Below are 19,944 nucleotides of genomic sequence, written 5' to 3' on the forward strand. Positions count from 1 at the left end.
GGTCGATTCACGCCAGGTGACAGTGGGATTACTATATGTCACCCGTTAATCATGCTTGTTCAATTTGCACAGTTAAAGTACAGGTTATTTTTGTCATTGATATTTTATACATATTGAAGTTACTGGTATAAAAGGAGTGAGAATTTATGTGCTGCTATATATGCCGACTCTAAGCGGAGAGCTGGAATGGACTAAAGATTGTAGGTCCATGTAGTAAAATGCATGCAGGTACAGCAGGAGGGAACTGCTTGCTTGCATAGTGAGAAAGTAAGCACAGAGAGAGAGTGTGTGCATGACCGTGTACTCAGCAGATGAAGTCAGCTATAAGTCCTATGGTGTTTTCCCCCTTCCGTGACAGAAACTAGGAGAAAGCAGGGAAGTATAAAAGGTGCTCAGCAACCAATGTAAATTGGGTAGCTCCCTGGTGCTCGGTCTGATTGGCCTGTTCATGGAGTCAGACTTCAAATACAGGGCAAGTGCCAAGGCAATAACAGCTCTGGACCTAGAAAGTAATTTGTGGCTAGCTTGTTGCCAGAATAGTATCTGGAAAGCGTGTCATATAGAACCTAGTGCCGAAAGGTCACTCCCAGATTGTCTCTGCACAGTCCAGTCCAGTGGGGTTCGAATGCGGCACTCCACAAAGTCAGGCTTTGGAATGCTGCAATTTTATTTTTTGCTACATGGTGTCTAGTCTTTTAGTAGATTGCAGCATAACCCAAAAGGTGAATGAATGAATGAATGACTTCCTGTTCCCTAAATGGACCAGAAAAGTATGTGGGTGCCATGGCACACAACAATGCAGAAATCTAATTTTCTGTTCTAATTGCATCTAAACCCAAGAACAAAAGGAAATATTATTGGAGTTTACCAGTCCTTAGATGCATTGGTTTTCTCCATTCGGCTCTTTTTCCCTTTTATTTTTACCTGTGATTAACAAAATAGTCAACAAAATACTAGTGTTTCCAGCTTTCTTCTGTGAACTACAGAACTCCTCCTGAGTAAATCAGTAGGTGGAGGCATTTTTAGTTCCAATCTGAAGAAAAGCCTAGGGAGACAATGCTGCTCATCCATAGATACAGTACAGTGAGTGTTATGTTAATTTTTGGTTATGGTGTTGGAAAGGCTTTAAGTGATTAGCTCATGGTTTTTCACAGAAGTCTGCAATGGGCAAAATGTATTATTAATTCCAGGTACTCCTAAAGCGCCATCATAACAAAAAAAAAAAAAAAAAATTATATAATCATAAAATTGATGGCGCTATAAGAGTACCTAGAATATATATACATACACACAATTTTCCTCTCGCCTAACATAAGGGCTGGTGAGGAGCTGGGCTGCCTGGGAGCGGGGGTAGTTCTCCCAGCGATCGCCTTGGGGAAGAAAGCAGGGAGAAAGAGGAGAGCCACGGGATCACAGGTGAGGCTGTGCTGAGGGGCACTGAAAAAGTTAATATTTATTTTTGTAACTTAATTCTGCATAAAACATTTACGTGCAATTTAATGAGATAATTTATTAGGGCAGAATTAGGGGTGGGGCAGGGTAACTGGTGGCAAGTAACCCTTGAGGCCTGGCTAGTAGCTCAGGACTTGAAATTTTGAGGTGTGTGTACACACACACACTATGAAAAATTCTAAACATTCTCTGCTCAGTCCTTTTGCTTTGCTGTAGCAACTAGCCAAATATATAAACAGATACTCGGGATGCAATGTTTCTTAGTGTGGCTGATTAAGTGATAGCTAGTAAATGTGCTAATGAGTTGGAGTTTACTAGAAAGTGCTGTCTCAGGAACTTCACAAACAAGCATTTGCAGTGACATTTACAAAATCTCTTCCAACATATTTGGCTATAATCAGTTTTTTTTTTTTTTTTTCAACATAAGTGGAGCTTCACTGTAAAGTGCTTCAAATGTGTTAAAAAAACCCATTGTGGGTAGTCACTTACACTCTCATCCACCATCTCGATAGAAAACAGCTTCCCCTCCCCTCGAGAGTTGCTCCAAGTGCGAATCTGACCTTTGTTGGTAACTCGAGCACGTATAGTCCACCTGGAAAGAAAGAATGCCATACAAAAGCTACTAAAGCCCTCTGTTAAACTTCAAGTCAACCATATAAGAATTATTATTTCAAACAGAAGAATACAATAGGGGAGGGGGTGACTTGCTGGCATAATAAGGAGTTTAATGATGGGATACAGCAGTGAATTTAAAAGCACAGCAATAAGTGTGCGGTACCACAGGAAGCTTTTACAGATTTTAGCACAGCCAACAAATCTAATCAATAGCTAGTAACCTGCTAAAAAAGTCCCTTCTCTAAAGCACCACGGCCTGCTTGCTGAAAGAAAATCCAATACTACAGACAAGGTTTACATTTAAACTACCGCAGTGGAAATGGGCTAATGTGCAGATAATATCTGCTACATTAATGTTTATGCTGGGAAAAGAGTGGGTAGAGTAGGTCACATTACTCTCATTGAAAAAAAGGCTCATTCGGGGAGAGGACATAAAAATTATTTAGCCTAAAGAAAATTGCCAAAGGAAGGTTATAAGACAAGTAATAAACAGTACCCCCTTTCCCCATTCTTCAGATTCCGTAAAATCAATATCTAGTGTTATTTGCTTGGTAGCACTGAGTTACTATAATCTGTAGGTCATCATTCTGCTTTTCTGAAATACATTATAGGACTGCTTGTATGAATATATCGGCTACTATGCTAAAAAGCTTTGCTGCTATAACCTTGAACATTTATAACGATGTACAAAGATATGAATATGAGTTAGGCCCCTTTCACACTTGTATGACTTGTCCTACGACCTGGGACCGCAAAGTCGTATGACAAGTTGTTCCCCATGATTTCCAATGACTACTATTCATATTAGTAAGACTTCAAGACTTCAGTGTAGTCCCTGGTCCGACTTTGATCCTACTTCAGCCCATTGAATAACACTGAAGTCGGATCAAAGGCGGATCGCCGTCTTAACTGATCCGACTTTGGCATGCGACTTGTGCTCTGATGATCTTGAAGGGGAACTCCACGCAAAATTTAAAAAAAAAAAAAAAAAACAAAAAAAAAAAAACAAAAAAAAAACATGGGTTCCCCCTCCAAGAGCATACCAGGCCCTCCAGTCTGGTATGGGTTTTAAGGGGAACCCTCACGCCGAGAAAAAAAAAACTGCATGCCCCCAATATCCATACCAGACCCTTATCCGAGCACACAGCCCGGCAGGTCAGCAAAAGGGGTGGGGACAAGTGAGCACCCCCGCCCCCTCTTGAATCATACCAGGTCGCATAACCTCAACATTAGGGGGTGAGTGCTTTGGGGCAGGAGGGGGCCCTACACTCCCACCCCAAAGCACCTTGTCCCCATGTTGATGAGGACAAGGACCCTTTCCCGACAACCTAGGCCAGTGGTTGTCAGGGTCTGCGTGCGGGGAGCTAATCGGAATCTTGAAGCCGCCTATAACAAGGGGGCCCCCAGATCACGGCCCCCCACCCTATGAGTATGGGGTACATTGTACCCATACACCTAAAAAAAAAACAAACAAAAAAACCTCCATGCTGAAAAAACGGCGTGGGGGTCCCCCCACAAAATCCATACCAGACCCTTATCCGAGCACATAGCTCGGCAGGTCAGGAAAGGGGGTGAGGACAAGCGAGCGCCGCCCCCCCCCCCCCAGGCCACATGTCCTCAACATATGGGAGGGTGGGGGGGTGGGGCGCGGTGCGCGCCTCCCCCTCCCCAAAGCACTTTGTCCCCATGCTGACGACAAGGGCTTCTTTCAGACAACCCTGGCCGTTGGTGGGCTCAAGCTTATCAGAATCTGGAAACCCCCTGTCCCAGCCCCCCACCCTATGTGAATGAGTATGGGGTACATTGTACCCCTACCCATTCACCAAAAAAAAAAATCCAAAATAAAACACAGTACACAGGTTTTTAAAGTAATTTATTAGGCAGCTCCAACGCCTCTTCCGACTTCGCCAGAAGAGCCGGAGAGGGGAGAAGAAGTCGGAAGACACCGGAGCTGCCTAATAAAATCACTTTAAAAAACCTGTGTACTGTGTTTTACTTTTTTTTTTTTTTAAGTCAACATTTCCACTGTAATAGATAAAGGTTCTTAAAGTGACCCTGTTCAGTCACAACAAAAAGACAGCTATAAGTCTCCTGCAAGAGTAGTGGTAGTACACTTACGTCTATGCTGCCTACTTTAGCACCACATTTTGAAGCGACATAAGGGTCAGAGGATAAAGCCAGCCATAGATGGTTCAAACCATGATCGATCAACTAGGGTACAACCAGCCTGACAGATTTTACATGCGATTATCGCTAGTGACTGTTATAGCCGCATGCAATAATCACTGTGTTCTTCCGATGGGGACGGCTTTCCCCCGCCCAGAGAACACAATGGTTCGGCAGGAGGGATTGCCCCGTCAACATGGTCTGTGTTGATGGGGAAATCTAGCTAATTTGCTGAAATTTGCTCAGTTCATGGCCGGCCTAAGGGTCAGAAGATGGTACCATACCACTCAGCAGGGGACACAGGCATCAAACTCCAAGAAAACGTCAAATGCTGAAGAGACTGCCAGTAGGGTGCAGTGCTGAATGTACGGGACATAGGCAGTTTGAGAAGTCAGTATAATACCTCTTCTCCAGCGGGGGAAAGTTAGTCTGTCTTTTGTTAGAACCTGAAAGAGTTGCTTTAGGCACAGTTTCACACCAGATGAGTCATTTTCAAAAACAGCTACATCGTGAACCAGACAAAATCTCTGATATATAGATATATATATATATCTCTATCTATCTATCTCTATCTATCTATCTATCTATATATAGATATATATATATATATGCGCATCTCTGGCAAACGTGTCCTCTGATTTCTTGCAGATTTGGTGTGTTTTAATTCATTCACAAAAGCAGTGTACATGCAACATCACAAAACTCCTAGGACCAGGTGGCTGAATAAACACCCACCAAATCTACAAAATATCACCTAGGGAGGCATTGCTTTTGTACAGCCATTTCAGGGGATTTTGACTTGGCTTCAAAGTATGTGATATGCATACATGTCTAGGTTAATTACTTGAACAATACTCAACCACGTGGTACAAAGTGACTGCCAGGACACAGGAGTCTATAATTTACCAAGAATGTTGGTCGGTGTGGAGAATCTTGGTGTCAAACTCTTGGCTATCAGCCCTTTGACCACCATCCTGATTATTACTTCTTCATGCTCGTATGATTGTTTCTGGTAAGCACGTTTACTCTCTCCTGGGTGGTGGATGCACGTGTCAAGGTGACTCCTTAAGCTGACATGTATTGTCTCCTATAACCATTTTTGGAACAAACTTTTTTGTCTACTCATTATCAGGACCTGTTTTCACCACATGGTGGTTATACTACCATTTTAGTCATCTCCTCTTTATTTTTCCATGTGGAACGTTCCGGTTTTGGACCTAATACACATTTTTGCACAATGCACTTTATCATGTATATGTTAGTATCACTATTTGTGTTTATAATTAGCTACACTTTCTATTTTTTTAAGTATTAAAAACACTCATGAAGGGAGGACACTTACTTTGACTGGTATGGGTTTAGACTGGCAATTGGCACCACCTTTGCTTGTGATCCACCGGGGGTACTAAAAATACCTCCCCCGCCAAAGGTTTTAGATACTCCTCTGTTCATAAAAGGAGGGGGAGCTGTGGTAAAAGAAAAATCCATACAAATCTCTTAAGGAAGATGACTAAATAAAACACACACTTAAAAGATGCAGAATTATTAGACACATAGGCGGAAGTACGTGACTGTAGAGTTCAGCCCCAAGTCAGAAACCACACAAGCTTTTAAAACTCCATAATACAATGAAGTAAAAGATAACTATGGAACCCACAAGGCTCAGGAGAAATCACAAAGATGAAATCAAGAGCCTTTAAAGGGTCTAGTCTGAAGGGAAGACTGAGCACACATATCATGGCACTGTCTGCAATGCAGATATTACTCGACATGCCAAAATAGAATGATGTGCCTTATGAGGCATTCTCTTAACTCAAATCTTCTTAACACCATATACAGGAAAACAGTGATGTAATCCTAACAAAGCGGTCTAAAAATATACCAGGTTTATTAATGAATGAATTTTCCAGAAGTGAGTTGAATAGAAAAACAAAAACATAGCATTATTTACTAAACACATCAAACTCAGGAAAAGTAAAAAACACATACAATTGATAAAAATCAGAAGACAATGCTGAAAGACCAAATTGATATTACAGGACCGTGAATGCTACGATCAATACAGAAATGGCAGAAACTAGGGGTGCACCGAATGGGTTTTTTGGTGCCAAAACCAAAAAAGCTGAGTTAGACTTACCGGTAACTCCTTTTCTGAGAGTCTTCCAGGACAGCCCATGAGACCTTGGGCTCCTCCTACCAGGACAGGAAACACGTCACCCCCACCAGATAAAAGGGCGGTCCTCCAGGCCCATGTCAGTATTCTCAAGAACCGTAGGACCCTGCAAAACATATGCATAATACACATAACTTCAGACAATACCGGGTGGGAATCCGGCTGTCCTGGAAGACTCTCAGAAAAGGAGTTACCGGTAAGTCTAACTCAGCTTTTCTCCAAGCGTCTTCCAGGACAGCCCATGAGACGATGAGCCAGAACTTACCAGTCTAGGGAGGGACAACTGCCTGAAGGACCTTACGACCAAACGCCTGCACCTGAGCTGATAGGAGATCCAGGCGATAATGTTTAATGAAGGTCGAGTAACTGGACCAAGTGGCAGCCCTGCAAATTTGTTCCGGTGAGGCACCAGCCCTCTCAGCCCAAGACGTAGACAAGGCTCTAGTTGAGTGCGCAGTAACAAAAGGTGTAGGGACCTCCCTAATTTTGTAAGCTTCCAAGATGGCTTGCTTTATCCATCTAGCCAATGTGGCTTTAGATGCACTATTCCCCTTGTGAACTCCAGAAAAGAGGACAAACAAGGCATCAGTTTTCCTAAAGGTCTTCGTGACCTCAAGATAGACCAAGAGAATCCTTCTTACATCTAGGAAACTAAATTTTCTTTCTAAGTCGCCCTGTGGCGAACTACAAAAGGTTGGCAATACAATCTTCTGAGATCGGTGGAATGTACTTGCCACCTTGGGCAAAAAACCTGGATCGGTTCGTAACACAACTCGATCCTCAAAAATCGTGAGGAAGGGCTCCCTAACTGATAGGGCCTGCAACTCACTTACCCTACGAGCTGAGGTAACAGCTATAAGGAACACAGTTTTTAATGTAAGTAACTTAACTGACATACTTTCCAGAGGTTCAAACGGAAATTCTACCAGAGTTTGAAGTACTAGGGACAGACCCCACGTTGGACAACTTCTCACCACTACTGGTCTGGCCCTAGAGATAGATTTGAAAAATCTGGCTATAGTGGGATTTTCCAGGAGAGAAAACTGGAGGAACACACTAATAGCTGCCGCCTGTACCTTTAAGGTACTAACAGAAAGACCTTTGTCGACACCCTCTTGGAAAAATTCAAAATAGACGGAATATCATGAGCTAATCTATCATTTTCAGATAACCATGAGTTAAACCTTTTCCAAACTTTGGAATATATGGCTCTAGTAACTGGCTTCCTGCAATTCACGAGAGTCCTGACTACTTTGTCAGAGAACCCTTGGGCGCTCAGTATCTTTTCTTCAGATACCAGGCCGTCAAGTTTAAGGAAACCACCTGAGGGTGTGAAACTGGACCCTGCAATAATAGGTCTTCCCTTTTCGGAAGACTCCACGGAGGCTCTGAAACCAGAGACTGTAGCAGGGAAAACCATGGCCTCTTGGGCCAAAACGGGGCAATTAGAATCAGATCTGTCTCTTCCAGCCGAAACTTCTGGAGGACTACTGGAATCAGCCTGATTGGCGGAAAGGCATAACATAGGCCTGGAGGCCACGGGTTTGCCAGAGCATCGATCCCCAAGGCTTGGTCTGCCGGGTTCATGGAAATGAATATCTCCGTCTTGCGGTTGTTTCGGTTTGCGAACAAATCCGCTACCGGATAACCCCATTTCTTGGTGAGGTCTGCAAAGACTTCGGGATGAAGGGACCAGTTGTCTCGGTCTATCCTGTGACGGCTGAGATAATCTGCCAGGCAATTGTTTTTCCCCTTCAGGTGTACAGCAGAAATGGAGGCTAGATTCCCCTCTGCCCATGAAAGGATCTCCTGGGCAATGGACTGAAGCCTCCGGCTTCTTGTGCCTCCCTGCTTGTTGATATACGCGACTGTCGCTATATTGTCTGACAGGATTTGGAGGTTGTGACCCCTGACCGCCATCTGAAAAGACTGGAGGGCTCTCTGGACTGCAAGCAGCTCTCTTTGATTGGATGAGGCCCTTGCCTCCTCTGGGGACCACTCTCCTTGTGCTACTGCATTGCTGAGGTGGGCCCCCCATCCCCAGGAACTCGCATCTGTGGTAATCCTTCGGGAAATGGGAAAGGACCATGGGAGACCTCCTGCTAGGTGCTGACCAGCTCTCCACCACCACAGGCTTCTTTTTATCCTGTTGGGAAGCCAGATCCTTGACTCCAGGGACCTTACGTCCCCGTCCCAGTTTCTTAAAAGAAACCTTTGTAACGGACGCTGACGGAGTCTCGCCCATGGTACTGCGGGAAAACATGAGGTCATAAGACCCACTGCCCTCGACACCTGTCTCAGAGAGACCGACTGGTTGGTCTGCAATGTTGACATAGTCTGGAACACTTTGGTAATCTTCTCCTGAGGAAGAAAAACTCTTTGGTTCACGGAGCAAAAATCGTAACCCAGATAAGTTACTTTCTGGGCCGGAATCAAGGACGATTTTTCTTTATTAGCCAGCCTAGGGACTGTAAGAAGTCCTGTACAGCCTGGAGATCTTCCAACAGCCTTTGGTATGATTTTGTCACTATCAGGAGGTCGTCTAAGTAAGGGATAACCGTTATTGCCTTTAATCTTAGAGGAGCCAGCGCTTCCCCCAACACCTTCGTAAAGATGCGTGGGGCTGAGGAAAGACCGAAGGGGAGGGCCTGAAATTGAAAATGTCGGGTCCCCATACCCGTCTTCACTGCCAATCTCAAAAACTTTTGGAAGGCTGGATGGATAGGGATGTGAAGATAAGCATCCCTTAAGTCCAACGTGGCCATAAAGCAGTTTGGGTATAGTAGGTTTTTGATTGTAAAAACCGTCTCCATACGGAAATGCTTGTATCTGATGGACTTGTTTAAGGTCCGGAGATTCAGGATAAGTCGAAACTTTCCTGCCGGCTTTCTGACCACAAATACATGGGAATAGAATCCCTTGCCCCGCTCCGATCGAGGAACAGGAATCAGGACTTTTTGATCTAATAAGTCTCCGATCTGGAGACCCAGAGCCCTCTCTTTCTCCCGATCTTGTGGAGGAAATGTGACCAACAAACGTTCTGGTGGTTGGTGAACAAACTCCAGCCTGTACCCGTTGGTCACTAGGTCCAGGACGAAGGGGCTCAGAGTGACTGCTGCCCACTGTGGGATGAAGGCCCTCAATCTCCCTCCCACCGGGGAACACAAGTCACTGCGGCTTGGCGGGCTGTTGAGGAGGGTTAAATAGCACTCCCCCTTTGCCTCTGCCTTTGTGCCCAGTCCAATGCTTTTTCGGCCTGCTGTCCTTTTCTCTAGGACTCTGTTGCCTGTTTTGGCCACGAAAAAATTTTCTGGCTGTCTGAACTCTCTTTCTCTCTGGAAACGCCTTTTTCTTATCAGCTGTGCGTTCCAGTGCCTCCTGTAGACCTGGGCCAAATAAATGATCGCCAGTTAAAGGAAGGCCACAAAGGCGCAACTTGGAGGCCGAGTCCCCTGACCAGGTCTTAAGCCAAAGGCTTCTCCTGGCCAAGTTCACTAGAGCCGAAGTCCTGGCTGACATTCTTACCGACTCAGCGGAAGAATCTGCCAAAAAACCCACTGCCTGAAATAGGAGAGGAAAAGACTTTAAAATTTGCTCTCTGGAGGTACATGCTGACAGATGTGACTGAATCTGAGTCAACCAAACCTCCAGATTTCTGGCCACACAAGTGGAAGCCAAAGCTGGTTTCAGGTTTCCAACTGCTGAGTCCCAGGCTCTGTGGAGAAGGATATCCCCCCTCTTGTCCATCGGATCCTTAAGCGTACCCATATCATCAAACGCCAGGTCCGAGTTTTTTGAAACTTTTGAAAGAGGTGCGTCTAACTTGGGATTCTTATTCCATGGCTGCGCAGTGTCCTCATCAAAAGGAAACCTCCTTTTTAGGTTACTAGAGAAGAATGGTTTTCTCTCAGGATTATCCCATTCCAGTTTAATAGTATCAATCAAAGAACTATGAACTGGAAACACTCTTGATTTTCTCTTATGTAATCCCTTATACATAAGATCATGTTTGGATAACTGAACCTCTTCCTCTTTTAATTCAAGGGTAGTATAGATAGCCTTTAATAAGTCATCTACATCCTCAACAGATAACTTAAATCTTGAGCCTCAAGTGAATTCTCTATCTCTGGGCTCTGTATCTGACCCTGATTCTTCCAGAGAAGAACGGGTAGATCTGACCTCAGCCTCAGAGTCTTCACTCTCTGCCTGCTGCGGAGTGCTTACTGACGCCTTCAGTGAAGACGGACTCTCTGCTGGAGTCTGGAGCTTGTCAATAAGCGTTCTAAAGGAACTGAAGGTGGACGCAAGCTCATCCCTAACAGAAGTAAGCATCTTCTGGCACGAGGCAACCGGGTCATCCTTTATTAGGCCTTCTATACAGGTGCGACAAACTGCTTTGCTCCATGAGGAGCTCAATTTGTTTGCGCAAACCGCACATTTCCTTTTAAGTGGCTGCGCTTGGGCCTTGTCCTGAGTCTTGGTCTGCAAGACAAAATAAATAACCCACAATGTAATTAAAGCCACACAATCACTTCGTAACACCACATGCAGGAGGGAGGAAATGTGTCCCCTTACACCCACTACTACAGAGGGGGGAGGGGAAGGGAACACTCACAGGGATAGTAAGGTGGTGACAGAACACCCCAGGCTTACCTGTGAGGTGCTGGTGTTGGGAACTGCATCCGCTGCCTGTGCAGGTACTGCAGGAGGATCCATTCTGCCCCTCTTGGTCATCCACAGCCTGGCTGCTTAACACCAAGAAACACCAGCAGCCAGCGTTCTCTGTTCGCGCCGTTTATGAAGACTGGAACCTCGTCTCCGGCGCCCGATGATGATGATGTCATATGCCCCGGAAGTAACCCTCTCCAGGCACTTCCTGTGGGCCAGCTTGGAGCGCAATAGCTCCGCCCCCTCGAACGCTGCGGCTTCCTCCATTCCTTGCTCAGATCAGCCAGGCTGTCGGCAGGGAAGGACAACCGAAGCTCAGCTGAGCTAGAGTGCAATGCACTGCGCTAGGGGCACGACCTCACACCGGTCCTGGCCCTCTCCAGGCACTGAGGACAGAGAACAGCAACGCAGCCAACCTCCCCAGCGGTGTGCTGCTTCTGGCAGAGGAAGAGGTAAGTGATATGCCCCAGAAAAAAGCCATACAAAGCCCCTGCTTATAAGGCCTATGGGAGCAGGTTCCATGAACATATTACCCCCCCGTCCGGAGGAAACACAAATAACTGACATGGGCCTGGAGGACCGCCCTTTTATCTGGTGGGGGTGACGTGTTTCCTGTCCTGGTAGGAGGAGCCCAAGGTCTCATGGGCTGTCCTGGAAGACGCTTGGAGAAATAAATCTTCCTTGATCCCGAAAACTGAAACCGATACCGAAAGGGACCGTTTTAAATATATTTTGGTACAGGAGACCGTCAGAGACTGGGGACAGGGTACAGGAGACCGTCAGAGACTGGGGACAGGGTACAGGAGACCGTCAGAGACTGGGGACAGGGTACAGGAGACCGTCAGAGACTGGGGACAGGGTACAGGAGACCGTCAGAGACTGGGGACAGGGTACAGGAGACCGTCAGAGACTGGGGACAGGGTACAGGAGACCGTCAGAGACTGGGGACAGGGTACAGGAGACCGTCAGAGACTGGGAGTTATATGGTTTATATGATCACATAAGCGCTGCACATTTCACCCTATTCGTCAGAGACTGGGGACAGGGTACAGGAGACGGTCAGAGACTGGGGACAGGGTACAGGAGACGGTCAGAGACTGGGGACAGGGTACAGGAGACGGTCAGAGACTGGGGACAGGGTACAGGAGACGGTCAGAGACTGGGGACAGGGTACAGGAGACCGTCAGAGACTGGGGACAGGGTACAGGAGACCGTCAGAGACTGGGGACAGGGTACAGGAGACCGTCAGAGACTGGGGACAGGGTACAGGAGACCGTCAGAGACTGGGGACAGGGTACAGGAGACCGTCAGAGACTGGGGACAGGGTACAGGAGACCGTCAGAGACTGGGGACAGGGTACAGGAGACCGTCAGAGACTGGGGACAGGGTACAGGAGACCGTCAGAGACTGGGGACAGGGTACAGGAGACCGTCAGAGACTGGGGACAGGGTACAGGAGACCGTCAGAGACTGGGGACAGGGTACAGGAGACCGTCAGAGACTGGGGACAGGGTACAGGAGACCGTCAGAGACTGGGGACAGGGTACAGGAGACCGTCAGAGACTGGGGACAGGGTACAGGAGACCGTCAGAGACTGGGGACAGGGTACAGGAGACCGTCAGAGACTGGGGACAGGGTACAGGAGACCGTCAGAGACTGGGGACAGGGTACAGGAGACCGTCGGGGACAGGGTACAGGAGACCGTCGGGGACAGGGTACAGGAGACCGTCGGGGACAGGGTACAGGAGACCGTCGGGGACAGGGTACAGGAGACCGTCGGGGACAGGGTACAGGAGACCGTCAGAGACTGGGGACAGGGTACAGGAGACCGTCAGAGACTGGGGACAGGGTACAGGAGACCGTCAGAGACTGGGGACAGGGTACAGGAGACCGTCAGAGACTGGGGACAGGGTACAGGAGACCGTCAGAGACTGGGGACAGGGTACAGGAGACCGTCAGAGACTGGGGACAGGGTACAGGAGACCGTCAGAGACTGGGGACAGGGTACAGGAGACCGTCAGAGACTGGGGACAGGGTACAGGAGACCGTCAGAGACTGGGGACAGGGTACAGGAGACCGTCAGAGACTGGGGACAGGGTACAGGAGACCGTCAGAGACTGGGGACAGGGTACAGGAGACCGTCAGAGACTGGGGACAGGGTACAGGAGACCGTCAGAGACTGGGGACAGGGTACAGGAGACCGTCAGAGACTGGGGACAGGGTACAGGAGACCGTCAGAGACTGGGGACAGGGTACAGGAGACCGTCAGAGACTGGGGACAGGGTACAGGAGACCGTCAGAGACTGGGGACAGGGTACAGGAGACCGTCAGAGACTGGGGACAGGGTACAGGAGACCGTCAGAGACTGGGGACAGGGTACAGGAGACCGTCAGAGACTGGGGACAGGGTACAGGAGACCGTCAGAGACTGGGGACAGGGTACAGGAGACCGTCAGAGACTGGGGACAGGGTACAGGAGACCGTCAGAGACTGGGGACAGGGTACAGGAGACCGTCAGAGACTGGGGACAGGGTACAGGAGACCGTCAGAGACTGGGGACAGGGTACAGGAGACCGTCAGAGACTGGGGACAGGGTACAGGAGACCGTCAGAGACTGGGGACAGGGTACAGGAGACCGTCAGAGACTGGGGACAGGGTACAGGAGACCGTCAGAGACTGGGAGTTATATGGTTTATATGATCACATAAGCGCTGCACATTTCACCCTATTCGTCAGAGACTGGGGACAGGGTACAGGAGACCGTCAGAGACTGGGGACAGGGTACAGGAGACGGTCAGAGACTGGGGACAGGGTACAGGAGACGGTCAGAGACTGGGGACAGGGTACAGGAGACGGTCAGAGGCTGGGGACAGGGTACAGGAGACGGTCAGAGGCTGGGGACAGGGTACAGGAGACGGTCAGAGGCTGGGGACAGGGTACAGGAGACGGTCAGAGGCTGGGGACAGGGTACAGGAGACGGTCAGAGGCTGGGGACAGGGTACAGGAGACGGTCAGAGGCTGGGGACAGGGTACAGGAGACGGTCAGAGGCTGGGGACAGGGTACAGGAGACGGTCAGAGGCTGGGGACAGGGTACAGGAGACGGTCAGAGGCTGGGGACAGGGTACAGGAGACGGTCAGAGGCTGGGGACATGGTCAGAGAGTCAGAGACTGCAGACATGATAAAAGAGATCATGCAGCCTCGCCAGTGCCTGTCAGATGCAGCCAGCCAGTGTCCCCAGTAGGACAGCCAGTGAAGGGAGAGGGGAGCCACCGCCTGTTTGATTACAGCGCCGGGAACATCACAGCTTTCATTTCAATAGCTGTGTGTTCCACACTGCGCGTCGTCACATACAGTCCCTCCCCCTTGTCCGGGGAACTTTGATAGACTGATTACAGTCCCAATCCTGGGACGGGTGATCTAACAGGCGGCGGCGGCGGCTCTCCCCTATTTCAACGATATAGGAAGCCCCGCCCCATTTTCAGCACCAGTATCAGCAAAAATTCTCTTTTGTCTTTTCGCCAAAAGGCCATTTTCGGCCGATATGTTTCGGTGGCCGAAATTTCGATGCATCCTTAGCAGAAACTCATTCACATTTGTAATTAAGGGTTTCAATGAGCCATCTTTTGACAACGCGATTTATTTAAAGTCACCTCTAAACTATACTATAATTTAAATTAAAAAGGTGCAGGATTCACTAAAACCTTTCAAAAGAGAAGTTTACATCTGTCATGTATCTGTTGCCGTTGAGGGTTATCCCCCCCCCCCCCCCCAACTTCCCGTCGCACTAAAAGCAGTGATGACAACCTGTTCTTCTACCGGTAACAAACGAATACTATAGAACAGTGATTTCCAAACTGCAGTCCTTTGCTTTCTTTTATCTGGTCCTCCCCACTGACCCCAAGGGACGGGGCACTACTCCTCCCCACTGACCCCAAGGGACGGGGCACTACTCCTCCCCACTGACCCCAAGGGACGGGGCACTACTCCTCCCCACTGACCCCAAGGGACGGGGCACTACTCCTCCCCACTGACCCCAAGGGACGGGGCACTACTCCTCCCCACTGACCCCAAGGGACGGGGCACTACTCCTCCCCACTGACCCCAAGGGACGGGGCACTACTCCTCCCCACTGACCCCAAGGGACGGGGCACTACTCCTCCCCACTGACCCCAAGGGACGGGGCACTAGTCCACACCACTGATCCCAAGGGACAGGGCACTACTCCACACCACTGACCCCAAGGATTGAGCACTATTCCTCCCACTGACACAAAGGATGGGGCACTGGATGGAGCTGACCTTTACACTCCCTAACCACTTTCCTTAATTTTACTCCAACCTCCCTCCTTTCACAACAACCATAGATTTAAATTGGATATTTAATTCGTTATTATTTGTAAAACTTTTTCCCCCCTTTCTCTCCTTTAAAAAAACCACCTCTGCACTGCTGAGATTCTCACTTCTCACGCAAGAACGATGTCTTCCTGCTGCCAACAGGATGTGTGCTATATTAATGTCACACATAACAGGGGGCTTCGGAGTAAACTACAGTACATACACCATGGCCAATCATCTGGAAGCTAGCTGTCTCTTCCCAGTTCTTCCAACTGGCCCTCTGGTGATGTGCAGCGGTACCTGCGTGTCATCAATGGGCTCCATTTGATGGACATGGGTATGCTTTTAAAGACAAAGCTAGCAAAAAGGTTGAGGGGATAAAAAAAAAAAAAAAAAAAAAAAAATTGTGGTGAAATTCCACTTTAATGTGCGTAACATTGAAAGACCATAAAAAACAGATTGCTCACACCTGTGCATTGCACAATGCCATCAATGCAGGCAGACTGGAGTGTTATTTTTTTTGTGGTTGTGGTAATGTATTTAGTGTGGACAGGCCTTAACACCTTCCCACCCGGCCTATAGCAGACTGACTGGGCAGGAAGGGGGTAAAAGTGCCCAGTATTGTGGTTAGGGATTCATATATTATCCACTTCATCCCCAAAAGGATTTACCCCCTTAATGGGGAGGCCATTTTTTGCAATACGGCACTGCATCGCCTTAACCAATTACACGGTCTTGCAACATTGTACAAAAACTAAATTGATGCCCTTTTTGCCTCACAATTAAAAGTTTTCTTTTGGTGGTATTTTATTATCTCTGCGGTTTTTATATTTTGTGCTATAAAAAAAAAAAAAAAAAAAAACTAACTTTTTTACTTTCTGCTATAATACATATCCAAAATTTATACATAATATTTTAATTATTTTATTCATCAGTTTAGGCCCATATTTATTCTGCTACATATTTTTGGTAAAAAAAAAACAAAACAAAAAAAACACAATAAGCATATATTAATTGGTTTGTGCTAAAAAGTTAGTGTCTAGAAAATAGGGGATAGATTTATGGACTTTTTTTATATCTTTACTGGTAATGGCGTTGATCTGCGATTTTTAGAGGGACTGCGACACTTCGGTGGACAAATCTGGCCCCAAGTGACACTTTTTAGGGACCAGTGACATTACAGTGATCAGTGCTAAAAAAAAAAAAAAAAAAAAATATGCAAAAATGCACTGATCAATGTATAAATGACAGTAGCAGGGAAGGGGTTAACACTAGGAGGCGATCAAGGGGTTAACGGTGTTCCCTGGGTGTGTTCTGTGTGGGGGCAGGGCTCACTGGGACAACACAGAGATCGCTGTTCCTGATCACCAGGAAAAGCAGATCTCAAGATTCTCCCGTCAGAACGGGGATCCGTCTTGTTTACATCCCTGCAGATCCCTGTTTTGCCCCTCTGTACCACAAACGCGGGTGGCTGGTGGACATGGAGTCTGCCGGCCCTGCATGGGGCGGCTCGTGCACGCCCACAGTATCTACACAGGTACGTCGTTTCGCGCAATAGAGCTGCCTTGCCACTGTATATGTATGGTGGGAGGTTCTAAAGTGGCTAAGATCATGTTTTTGTTGCAGCAAAATGGATTAGCTGACTGTTTACACAGGAGCCAACTTTCGCAGAGTGTATAAAGATGACTTGAGTAAATACTACACTTGCATATGTTTATAAATAGCTATAAATTCCTTTCCAACAAGTGCATTTGTTTGCCATTTGAATTCTATGGGCCTCAAAATTTATTAAGCAAAAAGACTGTGGCCTTTATCCATAAAGCAAAAATCAAAGTAAAGTAATTGTTAGCAAGCATCACAAGTGTAATTAAAGTGGTACTGAACTCCTTTCAGCAGTGAGCCGATACCACTAACGGCACATCCATCTTTGCTCGATCTTCAGTCCAGGTTCACGCTCTGCAGCTGCTTGAATGCCCAGGCCATTCCTGCACATACACCATGGCACACAACAGGTTCTGTAAATGGGGTCTGAGCTGTGCATTTGCGGCTCAGATTACACTACCACTGACAGGCCAGGAGAAAAGACCACTAGAACCTCTTCCATTATAAAAAAAATTAAATAAAATCTTGTCAGTTTTTTTTTTTTAATTTGAGAGTTTAATACTGCTGTAACCACTTCCGGACCGTCCGTATAATGCGGCAGGGTGGCCTGGCTGTGCGAACCAACGTACCTGTACAGTAGGGCGCGTGCTTGCTGCGCACCATGGGTCCGGCAGACTCTGTTCGCCAGCCACCCGCAATCGGGGTAAAGAGAGGCAGAACAGGGACCTGCCTATGTAAACAAGGCGGATCCCCATAGACTCTGATCCTAGCAATCAGGAACAGCGATCTCTCTACTCCCAGCCTGTCCCTTTGACAGTTAGAAAGCACCTCCCTAGGGAACAATTAACCCTTTGATCACCCCTAGTGTTAACCCCTTCCCTGCCAGTGCCATTTATACAATGATTAGTGCATTTTTATAGCACTGATCACTGTATTGGTGTCACTGGTCACCAAAAAGTGTCACTTCGAATCAGATCTGCCACAATATCGCAGTTCCGCTAAAAATTGCTGATCCCCACCATTACTAGTAAAAACAATTAAAAAAATAAAAAAAAATAATAATTATATAAGAAGTCCCTAAATCTTTCCTCTATTTTGTAGACGCAATAACTTTTGTGCAAACCAATCAATATACACTTATTGCAATTTTTTTACCAAAAATATGTAGCAAAATACGTATTGGCCTAAACTGATGAATAAATGTATTTATATATTTTTTTGGATATGTATAGCAAAGTAAAAAAAAAAAAAATGTTTTTCTTCAAAATTGTCAGTCTTGTTTACAGCGCACGACTGCGCAATCGTCAGGTAAACCGACGCAGTGCTGTATGGCAAAATATGGCCTGGTCATTAAGGGGGTAAATCGTTTTGGGGCAGAAGTGGTCAACTTAACTCCAATATGATGAAATGTGTCAGTTTGCAATAGGTTACTACCCCTCATTGTCCTTGTCTTGTGTTCTAAAAGAAGGCCAATGTGTATCCTTATACTTATCACCATTCAAAAAAAATCAATGAATAAAATGAAACACACACATGTTATTTAACAATACACATGTAGCTATAGTACTAAATGCCACTTACCCGAGTTCTGAACTGGTTTACTCTGTACAGGTACAGGAGCTGGAGCTGCTGGAGCTGTTGGAGCTGCTGGAGCTGTTGCTGTCTGACCTGGAAAACAGGGTGCATATTAGAGCTGCACGATTCTGGATAAAATGAGAATCACAATTTTTTTGCTTAGAATAAAGATCATAATTTTCTCACGATTCTGAAAAACTGTTTTTATTTTAACCACTTCCGGACTGGCTCACGCCGATATATGTCAGCACTTTGAAGAGGGATATCGTTGTTATGGCAGCAGCTAGGTGCCATAATCCCAGTATCCTCTTCTTCAGTGAGTGGTCCGATTTCCAATACAAGTGGTCTCTGTGGCGGATTTGCTGCAAGATCACTTATCGGCGGCAGGAGAGGCCCCCCCAGCTCTCCGGTGCCCTCCACCCAGCTCCCTGGCTGGGTATAGAGACGCGCGAGGGGAAGATGCCCCCCCCATCCGTCTCCATACCGTTGCAGGGCGGAAGCGACATCGTCACTTCCAACCATAGCCCTTAAAAAGGGACTTTTTTTAAAATTACATTTTTTTTTTTTAATTGCATTTTAGTGTAAATATGAGATCTGAGGTATTTTGACCCCAATCTCTTATTTAAGAGGTCCTGTCATGCTTTTTTTCTATTACAAGGGATGTTTACATTCATTGTAATATGAATAAAAAAGTGACAATTTATTATTTTTTCTAAAAAAGAACAGTGTAAAAATAAAAAAGGTAAAAAAAAAATAAAAAAAATTTAAAAACGCGCCCCGTCATGCCGATCTTGTGTGCAGAAGGGAACGCATACGTGAGTAGCACCGGCATATGAAAACAGTGTTCAAACCACACGTAAGGTATCGCCGTGATCGGAAGAAAGAGCAATAGTTATAACCCTAGACCTCCTCTAACTCAAAATATGCAACCTGTAGAATTTTTTTAAACCTCGCCTATGGAGATTTTTAAGGGTAAATGTTTGTCGCCATTCCACGAGCGGGCGCAATTTTGAAGCGTGACATGTTGGGTATCAATTTACTCGGGTAATATTATCTTTCACAATATAAAAAAAAAAATTGGGCTAACTTTACTGTTGTCTTATTTTTTAAATCAAAAAAGTGCATTTTTCCAAAAAAAAAAAAGTGCGCTTATAAGACCGCTGCGCAAATACGGTGTGACAGCAAGTATTGCAACGACCGCCATTTTATTCTCTAGGGTGTTAGAAAAAAAAAATTATGTTTGGGGGTTCTAAGTAATTTTCTAGCAAAAAAAAAAAAAACGTTTAACGTGTAAACACCAAATCTCAGAAAGAGGCTCGGTCCTTAAGTGGTTAAAGACTTACAGCCCCTGAACATTAG

General features: G+C 46.5%; 1 long non-coding RNA gene across 1 annotated transcript; it reads right to left on the reverse strand.

Annotated features, from left to right (window-relative positions):
• Positions 1 to 1,667: 1,667 nt before the first annotated feature.
• On the reverse strand, positions 1,668 to 18,702 carry LOC141121489 (uncharacterized). The gene is made up of 3 exons (XR_012240569.1): positions 18,592 to 18,702; positions 5,576 to 5,699; positions 1,668 to 2,044 (listed from the first exon to the last, which is right to left on the reverse strand). It is a non-coding gene; the product is annotated as an uncharacterized lncRNA (long non-coding RNA).
• Positions 18,703 to 19,944: the final 1,242 nt, after the last annotated feature.

This window comes from Aquarana catesbeiana, unplaced genomic scaffold (genome assembly GCF_042186555.1).
Source record: "Aquarana catesbeiana isolate 2022-GZ unplaced genomic scaffold, ASM4218655v1 unanchor190, whole genome shotgun sequence".
NCBI classification, from domain to species: domain Eukaryota; kingdom Metazoa; phylum Chordata; class Amphibia; order Anura; family Ranidae; genus Aquarana; species Aquarana catesbeiana.